This window comes from Numenius arquata, chromosome 4 (genome assembly GCF_964106895.1).
Source record: "Numenius arquata chromosome 4, bNumArq3.hap1.1, whole genome shotgun sequence".
Lineage (NCBI taxonomy): Eukaryota > Metazoa > Chordata > Aves > Charadriiformes > Scolopacidae > Numenius > Numenius arquata.
The window spans coordinates 61,616,947-61,641,224 of record NC_133579.1 but is presented as its reverse complement, the minus strand read 5'-3'; positions in this window follow the sequence as shown (position 1 = coordinate 61,641,224).

Sequence of the window (24,278 nt, the reverse complement as noted above, 5' to 3'; positions counted from 1 at the left end):
ATTGAATGCCAAAGGTGATACAGGTCTCTGATTTTATATTCAATAATATTAATGTAAAATGTATTATAGAAGTGTACACTTTATCCTGAACACAGACACGAACCATCCCTAGTAAATTGCCAAACCCACTACAGAGCTTCCTCAACAACCGTTCACCCTGCTATTGAAATCACATCCCAGACTCTCATTGTTCATTGTTCTTGATACCAGTTTAACTCTACTGTGAATCACAGAATGATATGGGATTGGAAGGGACCTCTGGAGATCATCTAGTCCAACCCCCCTGCCAAAGCAGGTCCACCTAGAGCAGGTTGCACAGGAACATGTCCAGGTGGGTTTTGAATGTCTCCAAAGACAGAGAGTCCACCACCTCTCTAGGCAGCCTGTTCCAGTGCTCTGCCACCCTCAAAGTAAAAAAGTTCCTCCTCATGTTTAGATGGAACTTCCTATGTTCAATTTCGTGCCCATTACCTCTTGTCCTGAAGAAGTTACAGATCATTTGCACGAGGGGCAGAGATGGCAACCCTAATTGCTTTTTTAAAAACAATCATACATGAGAGCCATAAAGAAGGGGGAATACCTGCGATTTTACATTAAAGAAGGTAGCCAAATTAAGACACTCACAAATAGCTCAACTGAAAATTTACTAAAAAGAAATTGGACAGAATTTGGCAGTTGGACTGTTGTCACCCGTTGGTGTGTAACAGGGTCTCAGAGAGATCTGGACTGCAAGTATTTTCATAGTCCAGCCTTATTTCCTTTCACAGTTTTCATTCCTTCCCACTTGCCCTAGGAGAGAAAGTTACAGCTACTGTTAAAGCAATGAAGAGACTATTGTTCAGCTTTTCACTGTTTAAACCTGAGCAGTTTAATGTGCAGCTACTGGAGTTCATATTTTGTTTTCCATATTTCTCCTCTTATGCATTCAAATTCAAATTGACAAATGCCTTTGTATATAATTTTAAACCCTCCCCATCTCTAATGCATCAGTATCTTGTTACATTGCCTTTGATTTCATTGTTTGCAATGCTACTATCAGCAGCATGGAATTGCCAAGGCACTAAGCAGCCCAATTTTTCTTTAATTTCTCAGAAAATTGACAGCTTTATGAACTGTCTCTTTACCTATGCCCCATAAACATGTCAGGCTGTGGAAAACCATTCTAATTAAATCCCAGGGGATTGCAATGGAAGATTATAGCTTCTTGGCAGGTTATTAAAAAACAGTTGTTCATATATACACAAATATCTGTACTAGAACCTAGCATTTGACAGAATAGCCAAGGAATTAACCCCACTGGCAACTCCAAATAACATTCACCAAAAAAACAAAAGCAAAAACCAAACCAAAAAGAAGCCAAGGAAAAACAACTAAGCTAATTAAAATTGGGGTGTGGGGGGTTGGGGTGGGCAGGGGCAAGTGGGGGAGGTTGTCTTGCATTTGATTTCTTTACAAAAGTTCGTAATTCAAACTGTCATCTGGAATCATGACCTTTCATCCTTGATTACCAGCACCTGATATAAAAGGTAGTAGAAAAATGCTTGTAAGGTCAATGTACATGGCCCTGCTAACCACATAGCCTTGAAATAAATTCATTAGAGTTGATAGATAATGCAAATCATTCAATTCAGCATAATATTCCTTCTGTCTGCATCTGATCATCCAAGAGAACACATAAGAACTTCTGATAGCAAAATCTTTGTTAGAGATCAGTGTGCATCCTTCCCAACAGCTTTCCCAAATAACCTTGCCTTCGAGAGTAACACTTGTTGCCCCTGCTCTTCCACCTGAAAGATGTTGTTCAACCTCTCATCTCAGCAACCGCTACTCAGGATTTAGACACTGCAGAATTTCTGGGAGGCTGTTTAGCAGTTTGATTTTGTAACCTGTGTCTAACATTTCACAAGTGAACGGTTTGTACTGTGAAAGCAACTTCCAAAGATGCTATTTTATTCAGAGTGCATCCTGAACTGCAGTTATGACAGGCAACTCGTGTCTCTCCTAGGATCTGACATCTTCAAGGACAGCAGCCTTGCTACCTGAGAGAAGGAGGGGAAAAGGAAGAAATTAGGTGCTAACACACCAAAGATAGCTATGAGCAAAGTCCAAGAAACTGCACTATATATTTTTCTTAACAAGTACAGTATCCCTGAGCCAGGTGTGTAATGAGATTTGCAACTAACCGGACTTCTGAAGACTGCTACCTGATTTTAGTATTTATTTCTTGAAAAATCTTCTGGCATCTCCAAATATAAGCTGTCATGTAAATGTTTAGTACATCACTACTTAGATTTGCTGGTGTTCCCCATTTATGTGAATAGAATTTCTATAAACATCACGTATGATAAATATCCGAGACTTAAAATCACCGACACAAAAAGATGCACCGATTTCATGGTCTCTGAGATGACAAAGAATCACACTTCCAGGACTCCATGAAGTTTTTCTCTGAAGAAAACTAGCATTAGTTGTCCTTTATGTAAAAGGAGCTTTAAAATAAATACCAGCTACCTTGAAAATACATGTGAAATGCTAAAAAGCTGTATATTGATTTGAAAGCAAGACCAATAACAAACAAACGAATGCAGAGGTACCTGAGTATAGCACTGGATTGATTCAAGCCACCAAGTTCAGAACTAAAGTTATATACCTAATATCATATTTTCCTGTGCACAGACATACTAAAAATGACCTTTAAGATTCAGTTACCTAAAAATCACATTGATACCAAAGAGAGTTTAAAGAATCCAGTAAAGATAAGAATTAAAAGTTACATTTTAGAAGTACAGATCTGACAGTTGATTTTTTCCCCTGCCAATTACTCAATTTATTTGATCATATAAAATATATCATATTTATTACTAAAAATGATTAACCAATTTAAAAAAGAAATACATGAAAACTCCAATGTTCACACAGTACATTAAAGCTCTGGTATGACTACTAGGCATATTACTGTCTTGCATGACATCAAAGGTTGATTGTCCTGCCTCTATAAGGAAATGCATTAAGCAATAGTGACAAGTAGAATAAAGACTGGAATTTGAGTTCTGAAAAGGTTTTTTGGATTGGTGAATTTATTTTCTAAATCACTTAACAGCTTTCAAAGAAGCTCCAGTCTTCCTGTTACTGGTTTAATTAAAAAATTTATTTCCTTCTTATTCTTATTGCAAGAATATGAAAGAGTATCTATTTGACTGTAAGTAAAGAGACCTTCAACATGGTTACAGCTACAGTAAAATGGTAAAAGTCTAAAGCTAAAGAAGAAATCCACATGTGCACAGGTGCTAGAAGAGGATTATGGTTATATTAAGTCACACAGTGGGGAGGTCACTGGATGAAAACCCAAGGGAGGAAGTACCACTTACAAAGGTAAGTCCTGACATTTCCCTACCTGAGACAATGCCCAAATCAGACACCTGAACATCCTCTATGCCAGTGCAGCACCTCAGGTCTTCCTCTGAACAAACCAGCTACCAATTCCCTGTTTACTTGGCAAGCACCTAATTTATATCTTCACATACTATCACAAGAGACATACCGCAGTCTTCTGAGTGAAAAAATACAGGAAAGAATAAAAACAATAAATTCAATATTACACACTCCTCCTGTTATTTTATATTTACAAATTGGAAAGGAGTAGAATAATTGACTTTAGAGTCACTGCACGTAACAACTGAAACTTAAATAAGGCACTGATTGAATCTACTGAGGGATCCCTTCTTTGTCAGGGGAGAAAATGAATTGTCTTCAAAAATAATGAAGCCACTAAGATCCGAGTTCTATAAAAACACCCATCTTTCTCCAAAACTCAGTGTTAGCCGAGACAAATCTGGCTTCTCTGCTTTCTAACAGTTAGGCTTTGTTTACTGGGGGATCTGGGGGGGGGGGGGGTGGTGGTGGGGAGAGAAGGTTTTTGATTTATGTTCCTGCAATCACAGGATGGCAAAAAAGAAGTTTTCAACCAAAATCCCCAGTCTTCAGAATGAATCATTGGCTGGTCGTACTTGAGTGGTTGCGGAGACTGACTTACCACAGCCTAAAAGAAAATCACTTTTCAGAAAAATGTTTACCAAAAATGCATGTTTAAGTCATTCTTCCGGCTCTTCACAATTCTAGATGAAAGAAAACAAAAATATATCTCTCTATGGGGAAGATATAAGAAGGAAACAGAGTGGTATGAAACCTTGAGCAGCATACTCAGCCCATCACTATTGTCAAAAAAGACAGACTTCTTGCATAATAAGATGTACCCACGTCACCTGGTTGGTAGTGTTCCTCTCACAAGAATATTGACAGGAAAAGAAAGTAGAATTTAAGGAGAAAAAGTGTTTGAAGCACAGAAATGATCCTTAGTTTTACCAAAGATGAATGCACAAACTAACAGATATACAATCAGAATGAATTTAGACTTCCTTTGGCAGTAACATGTCCAGCATTTACAATTAATACTACTATTAGTTAATAATTATGATTGGTTCAATCCTTCCTAAGATCAATGGTGACTGAACCTCTCCAAGCTGAACGAAGAAGGCTAAGGAAGTTATGTTAGCCTTTGCCAGGGGCTAGGAGCGTGAACATGAAAAGTTCTTTCCCTCTTTAGTATTCATTTATACAAGTCAAATTCTGATCCCATTTATAATAACATAAATCTAGAATGACTCCCTCACAGTCACTGGAGTGAGTTCAGATTTACTGCAGACTCTGTAAATAAGATAAGAATCTAGCCCATACACATTTAATTATCTTGTCTAACAGATTATGTCCCTTGATGAAAGGAAAAAAACAACCCCCAAACTACCTCAGATTTGGGAATGGGCAATAAAAAAGGCAGCACTGAGCAGCTTCTGCACCAGCTGTAAGGTCCCCAGGAAAGGGAGGTAAGTACAACCTGAGGAACAAACCTATTTCTTTATGTTTTTCTGGAGATCTTAAATTCTGTCAAAAGTATATTCACCTCTGATAAATCGTAAATATACTGTAGACTTGCTCCATTTCCTAGGTGTGTTGCTGATTGTTAGTAATTTACACTCAAGATATAGCAACGATTTGCCATTGGCTTGGGGGAAATTGTTTTGCTGCCTATGATTTATAGCTATGATTTGCCTAAGAGTTTTATGAGGCAGTTTTTCCTGAATATGCCGTCAGTGAAAGGCCCCCAAACAGAGGCAGCTCAGAGACCCTCAGACACTTATTTCTCCTTCACCCAAATAACATGAGACTGTTCAAATTTTGTAGTACTTTCACTCTTCTTCTTGCTCCAAAAAATAAAATAAAAGCATACTATGAAGCACAGCAATATTGACACTATTGACTGATTGCTACGTGTTCATATATATCGTGATACATGGGTAAGTCACCCTGTTATCAGCTATTACTATTGCTATTAGCACATGCACATCTGGGTATGATATACCACAGCACTCTCAGTGACAGTGACATAACAGTCAATCGAGGTAAAGTATAATCCACTATGATATGAGTATGATATAATCCACTAGCTCTACCTGGTTATACCTGCATCTCATGGGAAGGCACCTAATCCTTACAAAGTAGGAAGGTCTGATGTTGGGGAAAACATGCCAAAATCTCATTTCTGAATACTTGAAGCAATTGTTAAGAAGGGACCATTTACTTTTCTAAAAATATGCTGAAGATGACGTCGTGCGGCCTGTGACTGCCGAATACCTGACTGGGAAACACCACGGCTTACCAGCCATGCTTCGAACCTAACTCATTCCAGCTCTCAGCATATGTCCATTTTCTGTAAACTACTCCCCTCCTTTTTTTTTTCCCTTGGCAAACATTTTCTCTAACAGTTATAATTCATTTTTGAGAACATATGTGGCCAGAAAATTATCCGGATATTCACAGGTGTTCTATATATTATTTATTTAGCAGATATCCTTATGCTATTGATTACTTTTTATAGCTATTACATTAGAACTTCTGTAGTAATGGGATCCCATTATTGTGATGGAACTTGGAAAACACAGAGCAGAATAATTTATATCCTACATAGTTTAGATGTAGTTGCACGCTAAACTTCCCAAAGTCAGTGCCAGAACTGCAGCAACCAATCTAGCAGTTGCTTATTCAGATTGAAAGCTTAAGTGGATTTAGAGGTTACAAGTAATTTGTTCCAAAATAATTTGTCCAGATCCCTGTTTTGTAAATATGTTCACAAAACGTTCCATAGTGACTACTGACACTCAGTGGCTCATTAAAATCACTTTCAGTGACCCTGATAATCAGGTTATAAAAGCCAGGTGATTTACAAGTGTGCCACACTGAAGTGCCAAAACCTAAAGCACTTAAAATCAGCACTGTAAGCAAGAGGACCACTACTCTTAATGTTTCACTTGTTTTGCTATTACATTAGCTAGATACATACATCAATCAGGATGCCAGAGTGTGTCATGCATGTTTTCTGGCAGAAAAAGGGGAACAGTGATGATTCATAAGGATATTTTCTATTAAGCAGTATCATGAGTATGTGTTGGGCATCCTACTTTTCTCAGCCCTACCATTCTGCTTTGTAACCTGAGATGCATCATTTCACCTCCCGACTTCATTGTTTGACCTGTGTTAGCCTCACCTACTCAGATAACTCTATCACTTCCCATCTGTATCCAGAGAAAGCCACATGCTCAGTTGACGCCCACACCTCTGGCATTGCAAATGGGTAATAAACTGTAAGGCATGATAGATCTTCCACTGAAATCACGGGTAAACCTCTCGATTGCTCCAGAGGGTTTTGGATGAGGTCCATCCTCAGCTGCTCTTCTTGAGAATCTGACAGGAAACCTGCTCCAAGAGAGCAGGCCAAACACAAAAGGGAAACATCCCTCCCCACATAACTCTCCTCTGCACTTGAGCATCCATCTTCTACTATAAATTCTGCAGTTCATCATTTCTGCCATTATTTTCAGGAAATACATAATTTAAAAGAAGGAGAATGTGCAAGACAAAGAAAAATTACCAAATACATTGGTTCTATGACCAATGTGCAAGTCTTAATCACCAGAGCAGAATCCTCTCTTCTCTTCCAAATCCAGCCTGGGCAACCCTAAATGTACCAGACCAGACCCTCCAGACCCACTTTGTCTTGTCTTGCAGATGTACAGGCAGCAGCATGGACCTTAAACACCCAGAAGATAAGGAAGCGTTTGCCTATTCATATTCTGTACTGCCTAAATAGCCATTCCCTGCATCCTCAGAAGAGAAGTTCACGAGCTGGACTATGCACCACGGTGCATGAACTACTCAACACCTCCTCAGAGTTTTGCTTTAGTTTCTGCTTGAAGTTCAGACTTCACATTTAAACAGAAGGAATGTTGATTTATATATTAAACACACATTTCCACAACCTCAACATTACGCAGTCTTTGATCTCACACGATTTACTTGGGTTTTTAAATATAAAAACTTTACAGGCCGCAAATATCAACTCTTGTCTTATTCCTGAGCTAACACAGGCTTTTTGAACTGTGGCTAAGGCACATCTTCCCACATTGATCCCAATTATTTTGTCTATAAATAAAAAGTTTGAAATAATAAAGTGGTACTTGGTGCTAGAAGTGTAAGTTTATGGTTTAAAAATTATCTGAGCTTAGTAGCTTAACATCATGGGCCTAACGGTTGGCAGAGCTGTGTAGGAGTACAGTGTTCAAAAGCACACTGGACACTTGTTGCTATGCTGTAAAATAACTTGCTTTTATTTGCTTACTGCCATGAAGTCTAAGGGAAGTTAGACATCTAACATTTATCATTAATGTAACTTATACAGTGGAAAAATAACCAACTCTCTCCACATGACCACAAAAACCAGGGGAAAATAGGAAGATGGGACCTTCTGCAGTGACCCCCCAGAGGCTGAACGAGGGCCACAGCTCAAGTTCACATTTCAAATACTGTCTTTTCCCAGCTTTGGCAAGGTACACAACTGCAATTGCTGCACTTGCTCATTTGAGGAAATGGAAGGACTGTGGTTGGCAGACTAGCGAAAAAGCTAAGTGGTATCTGCCAAAAGAATCTAAGGGATTAGATTCAAAAGAATAAAAGCATGTTAGGCTTAGGAATACCTGTGAACAGCAATACTCTTTGCTACAGCAGATGAATGCAAGAGAGGGTGGAATTTATGCTGACACTTCAGACAGGTTCAGAAATCTGGCTTCTTACACAAGTGTGTCATTCACCTGAGTAAGTCTTATTTACATGAATTGTTTAAGGAACTACCCTTTTCCTTAGAGGAAATACTACATTATGAGACAGTAAGAATGTGTTCTTCATTATGCCACCTTCACAAAAATATACTCCCAATTATAACTTAATATTTTTTTCTAAAAATAGTTGCATAACATATAGCAGTTCAATATATTAAGTGTAAATAAAGTGCTGTTGGGTCCATCAAGAAACACGTGCCATATGCCTGGGTTCATCTACATGCCTATAGCCACAAATAAAACAGAGACAAAAGTATGTTCCAGTAAAAATTGAAGATATCAGTTCTGCATATCAATTATATATATATTTAAATAATTTATAATCAGTGGTAAACCACAAGCCACCTCCAGCTACCATCCATAAAGTATAGCTTTCTACACTAGGTATGCAATGAATTCATTTTGAAGCATGTCTGAACTTTTTTGTCATGAGCATCAGACTGAATGCCTGTAATAAAAATGACAGCTAAATAAGAATAAATGGTTTAACGTTAGCAAGAAATAGGGCTTTGCTGTTTCACCTTTGATGACAGAATCACAAGTTTAGTTCTCCCCTGAAGTTAAATGCAATGTTCTCCCGCATCAAACCTTTAGCACCTCTTTTTTCCAGGACTGCAGCAGCCCAAATGTAATTTGAGCGAATTCACGAAACGCACTTTGTAAACAGATATTTATTGCCTGCAAGATAAATAGTCAAAATACATCAGATTTATTGATGTCCTGGGAATATGTTATTATGGCAGTTTAGAATGGAACTGTGAGCAAAATCACTGCAGAAACTGACTGTGGATCAGTCTGCGCACAGAGAGAAAAAAGCAACAATACAAAAAGACATAAAGGGAATATAACTAAGCATTTGGTATAACATAACTGAACGAAATGCACTGCAGTTCTTGTAGCAAACATATTCAACAGGAACACGTATATCAAGTACCTACAATCTATTAAAAAAAAAAAAAAGGTATTTTACACTTAAGGGACAAAAACAGACTTTTGCTAAGAGGAGGGGATTAATCTATTCTACTCATGCACTTTGGCAGAGGAGGATACTTACATTTCAGCAAGTGAGATTTAGACAACAGTGAAAACTTTCTAACAGTAGGAACAGTTGAGCCTTAAAACAGATTGCCTAGAGAGATTGTGGAATCTCCAGGTGGATGTTTTAATTGAGATATTAGACAAATAATCTGTCAAGAATACAGATAAAGTTGATTCTACTTCTTGATATTTCTTCTCAGCCTTATTTTCCATTATTCTATGAAACATCCATGAACTGCTTTTTAAAATCATCATTAGAATTGTATTTTACATTTAAAAATGTCTTCATATGAAAACTTTGATGCTGTAGAATGAAAACAATTTGGATTTCACTAATTTACTTCTATTCATTTTTAACTGTCTCTAAACCCAGGCAATTCAGAAGTCTAGAAGTGGTCATCTTATTGATTACACTACGTAGCCCTCATTTGCAGAAGCCTTTAATCTGCAAGTTGTGGAACAGGAAACTTATGGTATGCAAATAACACAGAGCTGAAACAAAGACTAAATATTTTTAATATTAAGAGGTTCAGACAGTGACTGCTTCTCAGGAAATATCTTTTATGGTGCCTTCAGATATGGTATCATCTCACATATATCACTCCAGAACCATTGATAAACTTGACTATATACATCTTTTAGTGATCCGATTAGTTACAACTGCCAAAATCCAGAATAACTCCACTGACAAGAGTTGAAACACTATAGCAGAAGAGAATCTAATGCACTCTTTTTAGTTGGAGTATTGGTTTGCACAAAGATTACAACTACATAGTAACATTTTCCTTTCAGAAAGCATGAAGGAATGACACAACACTGAAATAGGGAAAAGGCATGTGGAAAAGAATATTCTCGAAAGCTGAATGGAAACACACAAAACATCACACAGAACAAATCCCTCCTGCAATGCTAGCAGTGTCACAGTCCTCTTGTTGGGCATGGACAGAAGCATACATTGACACACACTAAAAAATGTTTCAACATTTTTTAAGTCGGTCAACCAGCCTCCAAATTGTAACAGTTTTGAGTTCACTGGTGTAAGATTTTAGAAGCGCATGTGAGCTCTACAGCATGCATATAGATGTATCTCTCTGCATTACACATGCAGAAAGCACTATAACAGCACTGTAGAAACTCCTATTGACCTCCCCCTCCTCACTTTTAGCACTCCTAACAGCAGGAATCTTGTCCTCTTTCTGACCTGCCCAGTCCATGTAAAAGCTTGCCTCGGATTTGATGCTGATTTTCTTGATTCTTCCAATCCACCATGCTGCATTCAGCACATAAGTACGCCCTTACTCGTTCATTAGTCTACTATTTTATTTTTAAAATATGCTTTAAATATTGATCCATGTGAGGTAATGTCCTTCAGAATTTTACGTTCATTTCAAACTAGATGTGTCCTCATTGTTCCCAGGTTGCAAAGACCTCTTGTTTTAGCAAGCACCTGATAAACATTTATCTACGTCCCACAGGAGTTTATTGCAGTGCAGTTAGGTCATCTGTGCTTTTGAAAATGCCTGAGGTTTGTCAATAACTATTTATAATATTCTGCAACCTATTTTAATTTTTTTCCTGGGTTTCCTGAAGCATGGTGTCTCCTTTTGTAAATTTTATAGGGATTAGGTACATTTTGTATCTGATGGAGCATCAACTATAATAGCAATGCTTAACAAACAATATTTATCTGTTATATTCAACCCCCGTCATGTGGGACCAACAAATACTCCCTGGAAGATCACACCTTACAGGAACCTGACCGAAGCAGACTGAATTTGAACTGTTTGGCATCATTATTATAATGGCTGTTCCTACCCTCCTCATCCCTAAGCTATATATTTTCTTACAAATTATGCATTTATTTGTAATTTTTACATGACAGTAAGAGTTGGAAAACTCTTATGTTGCATTTTGTAAGTATGGTCTACCCACAACTGAAATTCTTGTTGAAGAGTCAATTCAGGACAAACAAGCCTGGACTGCTGTTTACTGCATATAACAGGGAGACATGAGTGGGATACACACAGTCTGACTTTAGACAGCACAGTTAGTCAGCTATGCCCGTTGTCAGCAGAGAGAGATCATTCCTTTCACAGGACCATGAAGCAGGATCCCGCCCAAGGTGCTCTGAACTGTCCTCTAGGGTAATGTATCATTTTCTACCAATTAGAGAGGAACCCAGGACTAAGTAGCTAACAGTGTACTGCCTCAGTATACTGCACAACGCGTCTAATTTTCAGTCAGATCTTTACAACAGGTTAGAGATGAAAAGCTATCCACAGCCATGGCTTCCTAGAAGACTTTTGCTGCTGTTGCCTGACCCTGAAAATCATTTCCACTCCTGTAACACCTGACATGTGTGCAGAATCCCCCGGACAGCTGAAGCTCAGACTATCAGTGTGCAAGCAGAGTGTTTGTTTTGAATTAGAGAAAAACTTCCTTGAGTCATTCTTCATAAACCAAACAGATGACATTAAAGGAAACAATGAATAATCTGTTTTGTCTTAAAAAGGGTAATGAACAAGCGCCAAATAGATTTTCACTGATATTGCAATCTGATTTGAAACAGGCTGGCTGTACTCTGGTCTGCAATGATAGACTGGTGTTCACTGCTGTAAATTTAAATTACGGACCATCCCCTAATACCTAGAAGCTGCCGTTCATGGGAAAAATATCTATGCCAGCATGAACTGCTTTAATGAGAAGAAATTCAGAGTGGCTTGTATGCATAGGGGTGCTTTACACATCCTCCTCCAAAGCTTTCTACAGCTAGGGACTTCTGACCTGCCCTGTAAGGTGCTCACCGTGCTTAGGAAAGCTCCACAATCCTTCAGTAGTGCCTTAGCCAACACTCCTTCCTGTACACCTGGAAGGTGCTCTTCACGCGAGAGTGAAAGATGACTTACATCATCCAGCTCTTCACACCCAGCCAGACAAGCTCTCTGAATGAAACACCTCTCAGCTCAGAGCTGAAACTTGGAGATTCAGAGCAGCAGCACAACTTCTGAGTACTCAAACCAAAAATTAGGTGGTATAGGGATCCCCCTACAGTGTTCTGCAGCTTAGATGATTCAACCCATGAGAAAGCAGGGGAATTTATATAGGATTTTTAGACAGAGTTTTTATTTTAGTTTAAAATGATCAAACAGAAGCAGAAGTCAGCAAACCATCTGGGGTAAAACAAGAATCTTCCCAAATATTCCATCCAGCTTGAAAGAGACACCATAAATGTTTTTTTTAAAGACTCAAAACTCCCTTTTTCTTTAAAGAAAGATATCGGTAAAGATGGAACTGAGTAAAAGTTGGGATGTAGCCACATTGCGCTACCAAAGGGAAAAAAAAAAAAAAGGAGACTAAAACCATGGACGCATCCACCACTGAAGTCCTGACCTGTCTAGCTTGTTCCCTGTGCCATACTGACTGCCCACTTATTCCAAGACAGGGAAAATCCACCTGTGCCTAAAGAGTCCCTTCATAGACATGATTTTGAAGATGGAACTTTTAATTTAAGGAAAGTAGAAACAGAACTCTAATATATACTTATAGTTTCTCTCTTCACAGTGTCCCTTTAAGATCCTTTCTTTTGTTTCAATACCATACACCTTGATGTGGGACCAGAACAGGAAGCTGAAATGCCAAATGGCTGGAAGAAGGGCTATGCTTGGGGTACTCCTGACCACACCAAATGCAAAGAGTACAAAGAGCTTATTCTCTCAAGCCTCCCAAAACCATTTCCACCCCAAAGGGCTATAGAAAAACCTCAGATAGACATCCAGATCTTTGATTGTTTATTCAAACTGAACACTTCACAGGTTTTTGGAGACTAGCCCATCACTTAAAGGAATCAGAAAAACTTTCCATACCCGGAATTGGAGAGCTTTTGTCTTCTTCGTGGCTGTGATCAAATAGCTTTTTTTTCCTGTCTTATTTTCAGATTTCATCCAGCAGACAGAAAAGCCGACACGTACACTGTTTGATTCAGGTGACTTCTTTTAGAATTTACACAGATGAACATAAACAAAACCAAACAATTTATAAACTCAGCCCAAACAAATCACACAAAGAGCCTAATGCTATAGGTCAAATTCCATTCCTGCAACAATTTTTACCCAAAACAGATGTATAACTAACCTTAAAAAAACACGTGAACCCATATTTTGGCTGCTGGTTAAGAACCTCCTGTGCAGTGTGTTCCTGTCAAAGGCAGAAGTAAGATAGTCCGGAAAAAAAAAAAAAGGAAGTGAGTTTCAGAAGCACACATGCAAAACTTATTAACTGACTCCGATTCTCTAAGTACATGCGGATAGTGAAGGCTATTGATTTTAAGGATATCCAGCATTTAAAAGTAATTGGTTTTCCTCTAGAACCCCTCCCCATGCCCAATAGCCTTTTTTACTTTAAACAGAAAATGCTGCTAAGATTACTTTTTCACAACGCACTAGACTTTCTGGGCTACTCTCAATGACTCCCAGATAACGTATGTGACTGAATCTAGCCAAAGACCTGTTTAAATACTGATTCCTGCAATAACTGCTCAATGGAAACCTGATATTTCAAAAACTATAAGCTGGGAAGACCTATAAAATATTCCAGAAAAAGAAAGAAAATAAAAAGAGAGCGAGAAAGAGTTCATTATGGACCTGTATGCAAAATACATATCCACCACAGGATAAATCCTGGCCCACCCTACCCTCATCATGACCTCACTGACAGGTGAGCTTTACTGACAGGCTTCACAAAAAACAAATCCACAACACTGATATGGGAGAGAGAATTCTCCGTCAAGAGGCAAATTCTTTCCCTCTGGGCAGGGGCTGGATGAAAGCATCAACAGGCCCAATAAACAGTTTTGTGCTGTGGGCAGTTTTGGTATATAATCTTGGGCTGGACCACAGGAACGGTCTAGATAATGTCCGAACGTCCATTCATGTTTTTATACCTCCACAAAGACAGCAATCAATTGGAGCTAGAGGGAGTGCAAAGTGTCACATGGATGCCTGTTAGCAAAGGTAAAAGGTTTGCTCTCTCAGAAATAAACAAGGAGAAAATCTTGTATCACAATTAATTAAATAAGACCTATGTTTTATCCCAACATTAGATAATTTGGAGATAAGGGTTAGTGTGGCTTTTAGGCAAACCAAGTTGAAAGGCAGCTGTCCCAGCTCAATATGTATTGAACTGGAGAATAAAGATCACTGAAGCTTGAAAGGCATAGCATAAGAGTAGCTATGAATCTAATTACTTGAGTAATTGGATGAAAATATACCCCACCCGTTATAAGCAATGGCATTTTTAAAGTAAACTAACATATAAGATGTCAATATATGATAATCAAAAATATGTAGCATAGCTCTTGGATTTTGTAAGATCAATGTATCTCCTTCTAGTGGTGTTGTAAATTGCCTCCTTTGTATGGGTCTCTATATCATCTTTTAATGACGTCCACTCAGCTCCCCTACCAAAAAGAAATCTGAATTGACTGGTGTTCAGGATTCACTATGCCAAAGTGGCTTTCAGGACTGTCCTGTTGTCCCGAGGTGTGGATCTTGCTGCAAATCCAAGTGCCCACTGGCATCCTATGCCACGAAGCTCTGGGCTCTTCTGGGAGGGTGGGAAGGAAAATCTTTCATCCCTGCTTGTTGTTACTGTTGATGGGGTAATTTATGTTAGAGCCAAGCTTTTCTTAGGTAAAAAAATAAAATAAAATTGTTTCTCCTGCTCTGATTTTGCTTAAGGCATGTTACACACACAGCACCTCTACAGCCACGCAGCCATACAGTTGAGACAAACAACCCTTCTGCCCGCCAGTGCCTGGACTGTCATTTCAGACTTCTTTCCTTCCCTTCCTCTTGATTTTATTTTAATTTATTTACGAGTGGAGTGTGAGGAAGTAAGGGGAGGGTTTAGCTGGGATTCGTCTGAACCTGCAAGGGTCAGAGGTTTCAGATCTTCTTGCTAATTGATTTATGAAAGCTGAGGTTCATAAGGGAGAAAATGGTTGATGCTTTCTCCAAGTGGCACAAAGGCACAAGCCTGGTTCTCTCAAGTAACAAAGATTGTTTCTGAGCAGCTTCTCCCGAGGCACAGAGTGATGTAAAGGATGATTGGCAGATTGTGTGGCTCTGAATAAATGAATAGCACACATATGTTTGGGGTTTTTTTCCCCTCATCTCCCCTCTGAGACGGTTTGAGCCTTGTTTTGGAGCGTGCTCTTGCAGAGCAGCACCTGTGGTTTGCTGGATCTTTCCAGAGACCTGGCGGCCTGACAATCCCACGGCTAAGGGCTCGCTTCATAAACGCTTCTAAGTCAAAAAACCATTTTTCCTTCGGAGGGTTGCGGGCGCGGCGGGCGCGAGGGCGCCATCCCCACGCGCACAGCGCCACCTAGCGGCCCCGCCGGGCCCTGCCACGGCCCTTTGCCGCCAAAGGAAAGCCGTGCTCCGCTCCTCTCCCGTTAATGAGGGCTGATGGCCTCATGCTTGATCAAAGCCGAGCTGAATACACGTTCTTTGCGACCCCACATGCAATTCATAAAGAACTGAATCATGTCGTTTGACTTCATGCGAAAAAAAAAAAAAAAAGGGAAAACAATGTCACCATTGTTGTTTTGAAAGGAGTAAAGGCACATAATAGCATCCAGAAAAGACACAGCTATCTCTGCGCAGCTGGCCAGGAGTTTCTGCTGGATGGTGTTATATCATGGGAACTATAGCAAAAACTTGCTGACTGTATCTAATTGAGATAGCCTAGCACCCTGCCTTACATCTAACCCTAATAAGCTCTGACAGTTCACATTGGGTTTAAGTAAATAGATGGTTGCCAAAGAATCATTTCCAGTTACTGTCAAACATGGTTGGAGACCGTATTTACTTTTTTAAGACAATTATTGATCTGCTGTTCAACAGTGGCCATCCATTTCATTTATCCCCTGTGCCCCTAAGAACAGTGTCACAAGTTCCCAGTTTAATGGAATTAGATCATTTGGGCAATTGCCGGTTCCACATGAGTTACTTTTAACTCCTCTGCTGCCACATCGCCCTTCCCTTACCATGACTTACTGATACTCCTGCAAAACCTGCTTGAACCTCTTCAAAAGTCAATGCTGTGTTCTTAGACACCAGAAGTTCAGAGGCAGAAGCTCCTGATCTCAGAGCATTAACATATGAATCAAGCCATGAGACATAAAAAAAAAAATCAGAATATCTTTCACCACGTCATTGCCACAGTCACATTCAAGACTCCAGCAGAGAGTCGAAGAATCATAATTTAAACAGAGAATTTGAACTAGAACTGAAGAAATATCTGTGACTTCTGATAGAATTTGGTTTTAAACACCTTACTTTTTGTGAGCATTTCTGTGAGGAAAGTTTCCTTTACGCAAGTGTTTACAGAAAACAGCGCACTACTCTACTTGGCTGACCACAAATCAGAAATGTATTCCACAATGAAATAAATTCTTTTTGTAGGGAAAAGGAAGCTTTAACATTCTGCCTTCCTTTTGGGGTAAATACTGTAGAATGATACTATGTTTCTGATAAGAAAACCCACAACAAAAAAAAACCCTCCCAAAAAACCACACGTCAAATTATTCTGGCAGGTTTAGTAGATCTTCAAGGCTCACAGAATATATAATTCATTAAATATAAGATGTCACATACAAAAATAACACCAATACCATGTAATTTAGGTGACCAATCGTGCAGCCTAAGTATCTTAGCATTTAATAGAATGACAACAATGAAGAAATGGATACTGATTCACAGGCTAAAACATGTCTTATCTAGAATTAAAGTATCACCAAAAAAAAAAAAAGGAAAGAAAATTGTAGGGAAACCATTCTTCAATCAGCCTTAGCTATGGTCTCTGTGGCTGTTCCTATGACAAGAGGCAATGCTAGAAGTTCTTCAATTAATTTGTATCAAGTTAGAACACCTCCATTGGTAAAAACTCTCACTGACATCAGTCTATTGTCTTAGTCACAGGGACATTGGAACTACCTGTGCACAAAGACAGATTGCCCTGACCTTATCAATTCCAGATTTCTTTACACTGTCCCCTGAACTCAGCACTTCCAGACCTGGACTCTGAGGATATTAAGCTAGAGGAATTTCAGCCCCAACCCAATCTGGAAATCCCTACGTTACTCTATCAGACTCACTAGAGTGGTCCACCTAGCCTGGTTTTATCCTGTTTCTGAGTGAGGTCAGCCCACCAGCTCAATAAGATATAAAAAAAGAGTCAGTAGTTTTTTTTTTTTTTACTTGTCCTGCTTGCTGAGTGGTGATGTATTTATCCAGGGTGGTCCTCTCTGCATCCTCACAACTTTTGGAACGCCTGTATGGCCACGTCAAAGTAGCAGCCTCGGCCACAGCAGCTCTGATTCCTGCATGGAAAAAAGGGGCTCCTCAAGAGTAACCCTTAACGCCTGTAGGCAACAGGCTCAAAATGATTGGTATAAAGGGAACGTTGCACATCAGTTACTTTTCAAGACCAAAAACTTGCCGTAACTTACCCAGACAACATCACTGCAATACATGCCTACTGAGTGAATGATGCGTCTGTTTGGGGCAGAGCTCCTGCCCTGGCTGCTCAGCACCATTGCAGCAGAAGGGACATCATCTTGAGATTTCTCCAGCTTAGCTCCCCTGACTGCCAGAAGTGCAGAGATGAAGGAAACAAGAATACTGGACTCTCCAAGATTACGACTAAGCATTTTGAGAAAAGGTTCCTGAGTACTAAAAGAAAGGTATTCACATCATTCGCACCACTACTTGTGTCAGAACTTAATTTGGCTCATATGCTTGTTTTGGTCATCATTAGGTCAAATTGGACCCTGCATCAGAAAGCCTTGATTGCTCTTTGTTGGTCCTCCTATAAAATGGGCTTTGTAAAAATTAGCAGCAATTATTTTAATCTCATCACTATGAATGACTGTTTGTTTAACTGATTCTTAACAAAATTGAATATAGGAAATAATCCAAACCACAACTCACATCAAAATTCATCACTCAGGAGACAGGCAGTGTATACTACCTCACTATACCTGAAGTTTCTTTGCTAAATGATACAGCACTATACACTTCCCTACAATGTACTCCTTCTGAGAGCCTGAAGAAAGCTCTGCACGAAATTATTCTCCAGTACTAAAATTTCAAGGGTTATCATTTTATCCACGCTGTTGTTTTTAGCAGTACATCAAAAAAACAAGCCCATAGCTTGTAGAAGCAGTGTATAGGAGAGAAAAAGAAAAAAAAAGAAAAGAAAAGAATATAGAGTGAGTTTCATGATCTTGGAAGAACAGTATTTCTGCAGATGTAATTAGATACCAAATTCACAGTACACAGACACTGACAACCTTTACAGGTATATGAAGGTGTGGCACCCCTTGGAAATCAAAAAGATTTTGGCTTACACACAAAATACAAAGTCAGGGTTCTAAATAGTTGTAACCAATCTGATTTACTCATTTATACTAATGAGACATCTGAAATCAATACAGTTATCTGTGCTTCCAAATCTTACAACGTTATCTAGAGCATCACAAGACCAGGTACTTTTTATTTTTCTTTTTTTTTTTTTAAACAGATTTCTTAGAAATTTAACCCTGGAGTCATGAATGCATCAGACTTAATTATTTTAAGAGATAGTTAAAATATTGATAACCTCTTTGTTGCAGAGGATAGACCAAAACCACGAACTCTGAAGACTGCCCCAAAAGCTTGAGGGAAATGAAAATAATGGATTTTAATCACAAATTTATAATTGTTACTGTTACTTATAGACCGTGGCTGCTGGTACAATTGAGGTACCACATACCTCAGTGAGAAGGCATCCTCTCCCTCCCTAATGAAATATGATGCCCTGTGGCCATGACTAAACCTTTGTTCCCCGTGGCTTGGTTCCCAGGTATGCATCCTTGGTGTACTCTAACTGGACCTCAAGTGTGAGACATCCTTGCATGGATTTCCTTTAGAAGATAACCCAAGTGGTAGCTGAAGACAGACTGTTGCAAGCTGTAGTAAATCTGCTGGTCTGCAGAACCAAGATATCAAGATTAAAGACACACCACCAACTGTCTCTGCTGCAAAGTTTAGACAACGTTTTCTGTAAGTAACCGAGTAAAACTAATGGGGCCTGGATTCCTATGAACTTGTACTTATGGTTGCGTTCTCTAACGTCTAATGAAACCCGGAAGAACTCTGTAGTGAATTCACGATGCCTCTCTCTTGTGCAGATTCCTGAAAGTCTAATGCACAAGCTCAGTTTGCAGCCACTTTGTCAGCATAGCTACTAGTAACAACTAGTAATGGTACTAGTCCTCTTCCATACTTTTCTAAAGCTTGTGGATACTTCATTCCTTCAGAACTGTTACTCCTCTGACAATTTTGGTTTAAGTTTTCCAAGAGTTTGGACTTCATGAGGATGTCCAGAAAGACAGATAGACACAGAGACAGACATTGTGACTGCATTAGCCTCTTCCCTAGGAAATCAAGCTAAAACAGATAACATGTTTGTAGAACTATGTCCTGAACTTGTTTCTGTCAAGTGGGTGGTGCTCAGTTTTAACAAAACCACCAACTGAATTAAATCTACTGTGATAAAATACAGCTTATTTTGAAATGTGAGTCTGAGCACTGCAGTACTTCTGAGCTCAGTTTTTAAGGCTCTGACAAGAATGTACTGTATTTTTTTCCAATCTATTTCAATTACACTTTTATAATGGCAGAATAATGGCAAGATTAGTCTATTTTATCATGATTAAAACTTGATTAACATATTAAATAACCATTGTACACTAATTAACTCTGTTAAATGCAATGTCCAATACATTGTTCCACTTCTGTAGACTTCTAATGAAAAAGGTACTATCACGATTACAGTTACTTCTAATACAGTGCTTTTAGGATTTAACACAGAGTTTCACTATGGACTGAATACCTAAAGGTATGATTTTGATAGGCTATTTGAGAAGACTTTATTTTGAAAGAAATCTGCAGACAAGTTACAGTATAAACAGAAAAGAAGACATGATTTAGGAGAGACATTTCAAACATGCCCTATGCAATCTGAACACTGTGAGGATACAAAATTTATATCTATATTGTTTAGCGTGAAGATGAATTTTAGATAACCTTCCAGTTCAATTATGTAAAGTGGTATTACAGTATTTTACAGGATGTACAGATGAAAAGCTATTAATAGCAATTCGTCACTATTTCACAACTATGAACAACTCCAGGCAAGGCTTTTAACCAGTGGTTAAAAACTCTGTTTTGTCTACATCTTGCAGTGACTTTTTATTCCACTGGAAACACTTAAAACATCTAGTTTCCTCTGTCGTGAGCACTCACAGGAACTCACATATCTGTAGCCTGATTTTCCTGTGTTGCAAACATCTCCTCAAAATACAAAATGGGAGCAGCAGTTGCTGTAAGCCAACCCACTTATGCCAAGTTTTCAGCTAACTCTTAAATACAGCTAGAGGTTTTTGTGTACAAAAACATATGGACAGAACTGAAATGATTAAAACAATTTTTAAAATCTGCCTATCCATTTCATGTGATGTTTCAAACATGCAATAGGTGATGACACAGAGTGTTCAAACCCAGACTCATCTTCTCTAACTTGGGGCACTTAGCTGAGACACTTCCACTTTCTCAAAGATCACTGAAGGAACTCATGCACTTCCACATACTATGTATAAAAATACAATGACGGAAGCTTTCGCTGTGATAGAAATGAGTAATAGCTGCATATGTTGCATCCCATAAAAGACACAATTGTACTTCAAGAAGAAGTATGAATGCACAGTTGGGATTTGCTGGTTTCCTCCCCACCCAAGTAGCATGTCTTTTCCTACTTCTGTTGGTTCAAATCCGACAACCTGACAAAACATTGCAAGAAGGCAAGTAAACTTGAGCTTGGTGTTATATAGCGCCTTTCCAGATCATTGCATCCACACAAGAGAGACTTGATGAAAAGCAGAAGCAAACAGTTATGTCAGGAAGCTGAAAGCTCCTGGCCCTGAGGCAAGAAGGGCCAAGGAGCAGAGGGTGATAACACAGCTATCAGGGCAGGGCTTCACCAGATAGGTGATATGTCCCATTGTCCTCAAGCAAGGCAAGCAAGACAGTCCCAGGTTTGGTGGCCAGGTTCAACGAAGAGATCATCAGGTGTTGTTTGAGATGATGAGGCAGGTCCGAGGTAGAGCCAGGAAGTCAATCCACAGGTAAGAATAGGGTCCAGTGGCAGTAGCCAGGGCTAGATGCAGCCTAGTGGTCACTGGGAGGTCCCCGGTGACAAGGCAGGCCCAAGGTCAAGCCAAGAAGTTAGTCCATAGGTCACAGTTCGGATCAATGGGGCCCTTGGTCAGGCACAGGCATGGCCTGAGCTGAGCTGGGGACAGGCACACCTACAACATAGCTCAGGCAGAAACTGAAGATCCGGTGCGGAGTTCAAGCAGACCTCCAAAGCCCACGGGTAGAGGGTATGGCTTGAAACCCCAGATGAGGCTGGTCACAGCCATTAAGACCTACTAGTGCACTAAGGACCTTGACACAGTACAAATGGGTCCTAGGCTATTTTTTTTGCAAAAGGACAGAATGTCATGCTTTTGAAGAAACATTTAAATGAATGAAGGGTGCTCCGAGGATAAAAAAAAAAAAAAAAAAAAAAAAAAAACACCACACCCAGAGAGCATTGCATCTCAAGCACTCTTATTCATTTGGCTTCACCATGATGACAGTATTTCACATGTTGGTAGAACAGCATCTCTGCCTCTCCCCAGATACCATGCAACAGACATTGATGACAGGACATTTTCCAGTCACCTTCACCAGATGCTCAGAGTCCCATGTGCAAGAGACATAGAGGTGCCATACAGCAACTAGGTCACCCATGCCTTACAGCAGAGACTTGCTCTCAAGAACACTCCTGCATCCCAGGATTCCCAACTAGCACCAGCACAGTTCCTCCTCTGTCATATCACCTGGATATATCCAAGGGGAGGGCATCCCCCTTATTACACCATCATGCATATCTGTGCTCGCTAGATCAGATGCCTGCACCCCTTTCCTCCCTTCATGAGGTCCAAGACAGCCCGTTGCACACGCTGGGACACCAGGATGCCGAGACGTCTGCCTGTGTGGGGTGCAATTATGCTGAATATTTTCATACAGCTCGACAGAAATGTAAACGTCAGCAACAAGTATCTTTGTCAGCTTTCCAAAGAATGAACAATATAGTCATTCACAGACAAAAGGGATTGTTTCTGAACATGATCTCTGCCTTCAGGCTCTAGGACAATGCCTTTATAGTGGTCTCCATACAAACATCATTTGAAATTATGTTACTAATTGGCAGAATTTTTTAATTACAGCACCAAATGGCAAGCTTAATGCACAGGATATACAGTCATTGGCTTTTACTTTGAATTTCTTTTATTGTATAAAGTAAAAGAATCAGCAAGAAGAGGAACTGGTTACTACAAAAGCATAATAACTACTTCAATCCCTAGGTATAAACATACAGTAATTAATCAATTAATGTAGCTCATACACATCAAGGAAAAGATACAGTATATATGATGAAGTCAGCATAATCCTTTTTTTATAGTTTTATGAATGATCTAATGTTGTAACTTGCTCAAGTTACTCCAGATTTACAGCGATACGTAAGCAGAGAATAGAATCAGAACCTAAATGAGAGAGCTAGTCCACAGTAATGAAAAAAAGGCAATGGTTTCAGATGAACTGAAGAGACTTCAATATTCATTGTGGAATAAAAATGCATCATGCGTTTCCACTGTCAGTGCCTGAATCAGAAAAGCAAACCTATTCAGCAAGGGCCCTTAAAAATTAATTATGTATTCATGCCCACATAACTTTAGCACATGTTTACAACTAACCATTAGCTTGAATACATTTGGGAATAAGAAACAAATTCTGCTGAATTTAGGAATAAGTTAAAATGGTCACAAACGCTTTTTAGCTTTTAATACTTTTTTAATGAAAAGCTTTATCACAAATGGCATTTTCAGGAATAATTAACTTAACCGCTAGTAAGGAGCACTCTCAGACCCTCTGATGAACCATTTCACGTGTTTCTATTCCTTGCCATCCTTTTTGTTTCCAGTACACAATTCTTGGTTATGGCTTTAGGAGAAGGTTTGTACATACAAGTATACACACACATTATATGAATAAATTTATTGTTGTCTGCATCTGCAAAAGATAAACTTCAAGAAAGTTCAGTTCAGTTCAGACGTCTGAATGCATATCCTCAGTGTCTAAGCTCCATCTATTAACATTAGTCTCCTTTCATGGCTTCAGAATTTCCTTTATCTAAACCAGGATAAAGTAGTCTTTTGTTCTTCGTGGGTTTTTTTGGTTTTTTTTTAAATATACTTCAACTTAAAAAAAAGAAGATATATTGAACTGAATTTAGTAAGGTTTTGAGTCCACAACCCCCACAAGTTTGGTAACAGCTTATGCTTCATGTGAGAAAGCGTGTGTTCACCAGCTAGCTAACCTCTCCATAGGCTTAAATTGACAGTCCATGGAAATAAGTTATTTGATTCCTTGGAAACAATTAAACTGAATCAATTTCTAGTTATCTTTGGTCATGTTCCTTAAATTAAAAGAAACAAAAAAATTTGTTATTTCATAACTGGGTTTTCAGTTGAAGAAAAGACCATGCATTTATGATTTTGAACATCACTATACTTTATATTCTCATCTGAAGACTTCCCATGATGTTGTGTGTGTAGTTGTGTGGCATTGATTTCAGAATAAGCTTCTAAGTCAAGGTGTGATCAGTTATATAGACAGGCTCACTGCACCTTCTTATATCCGAAATATCCCTGGAGGCTTTTACAGTTTCTCAATGTCATAGATGTTAATCTTTATGGAGCTGAAATCCAAAATTACTGAACATAGACTACCTCACTTCAAGAGCAGCACACAATAATCACAAGAAGAATCCTATAATCCAACATACAAGATGCATACAGAAAGT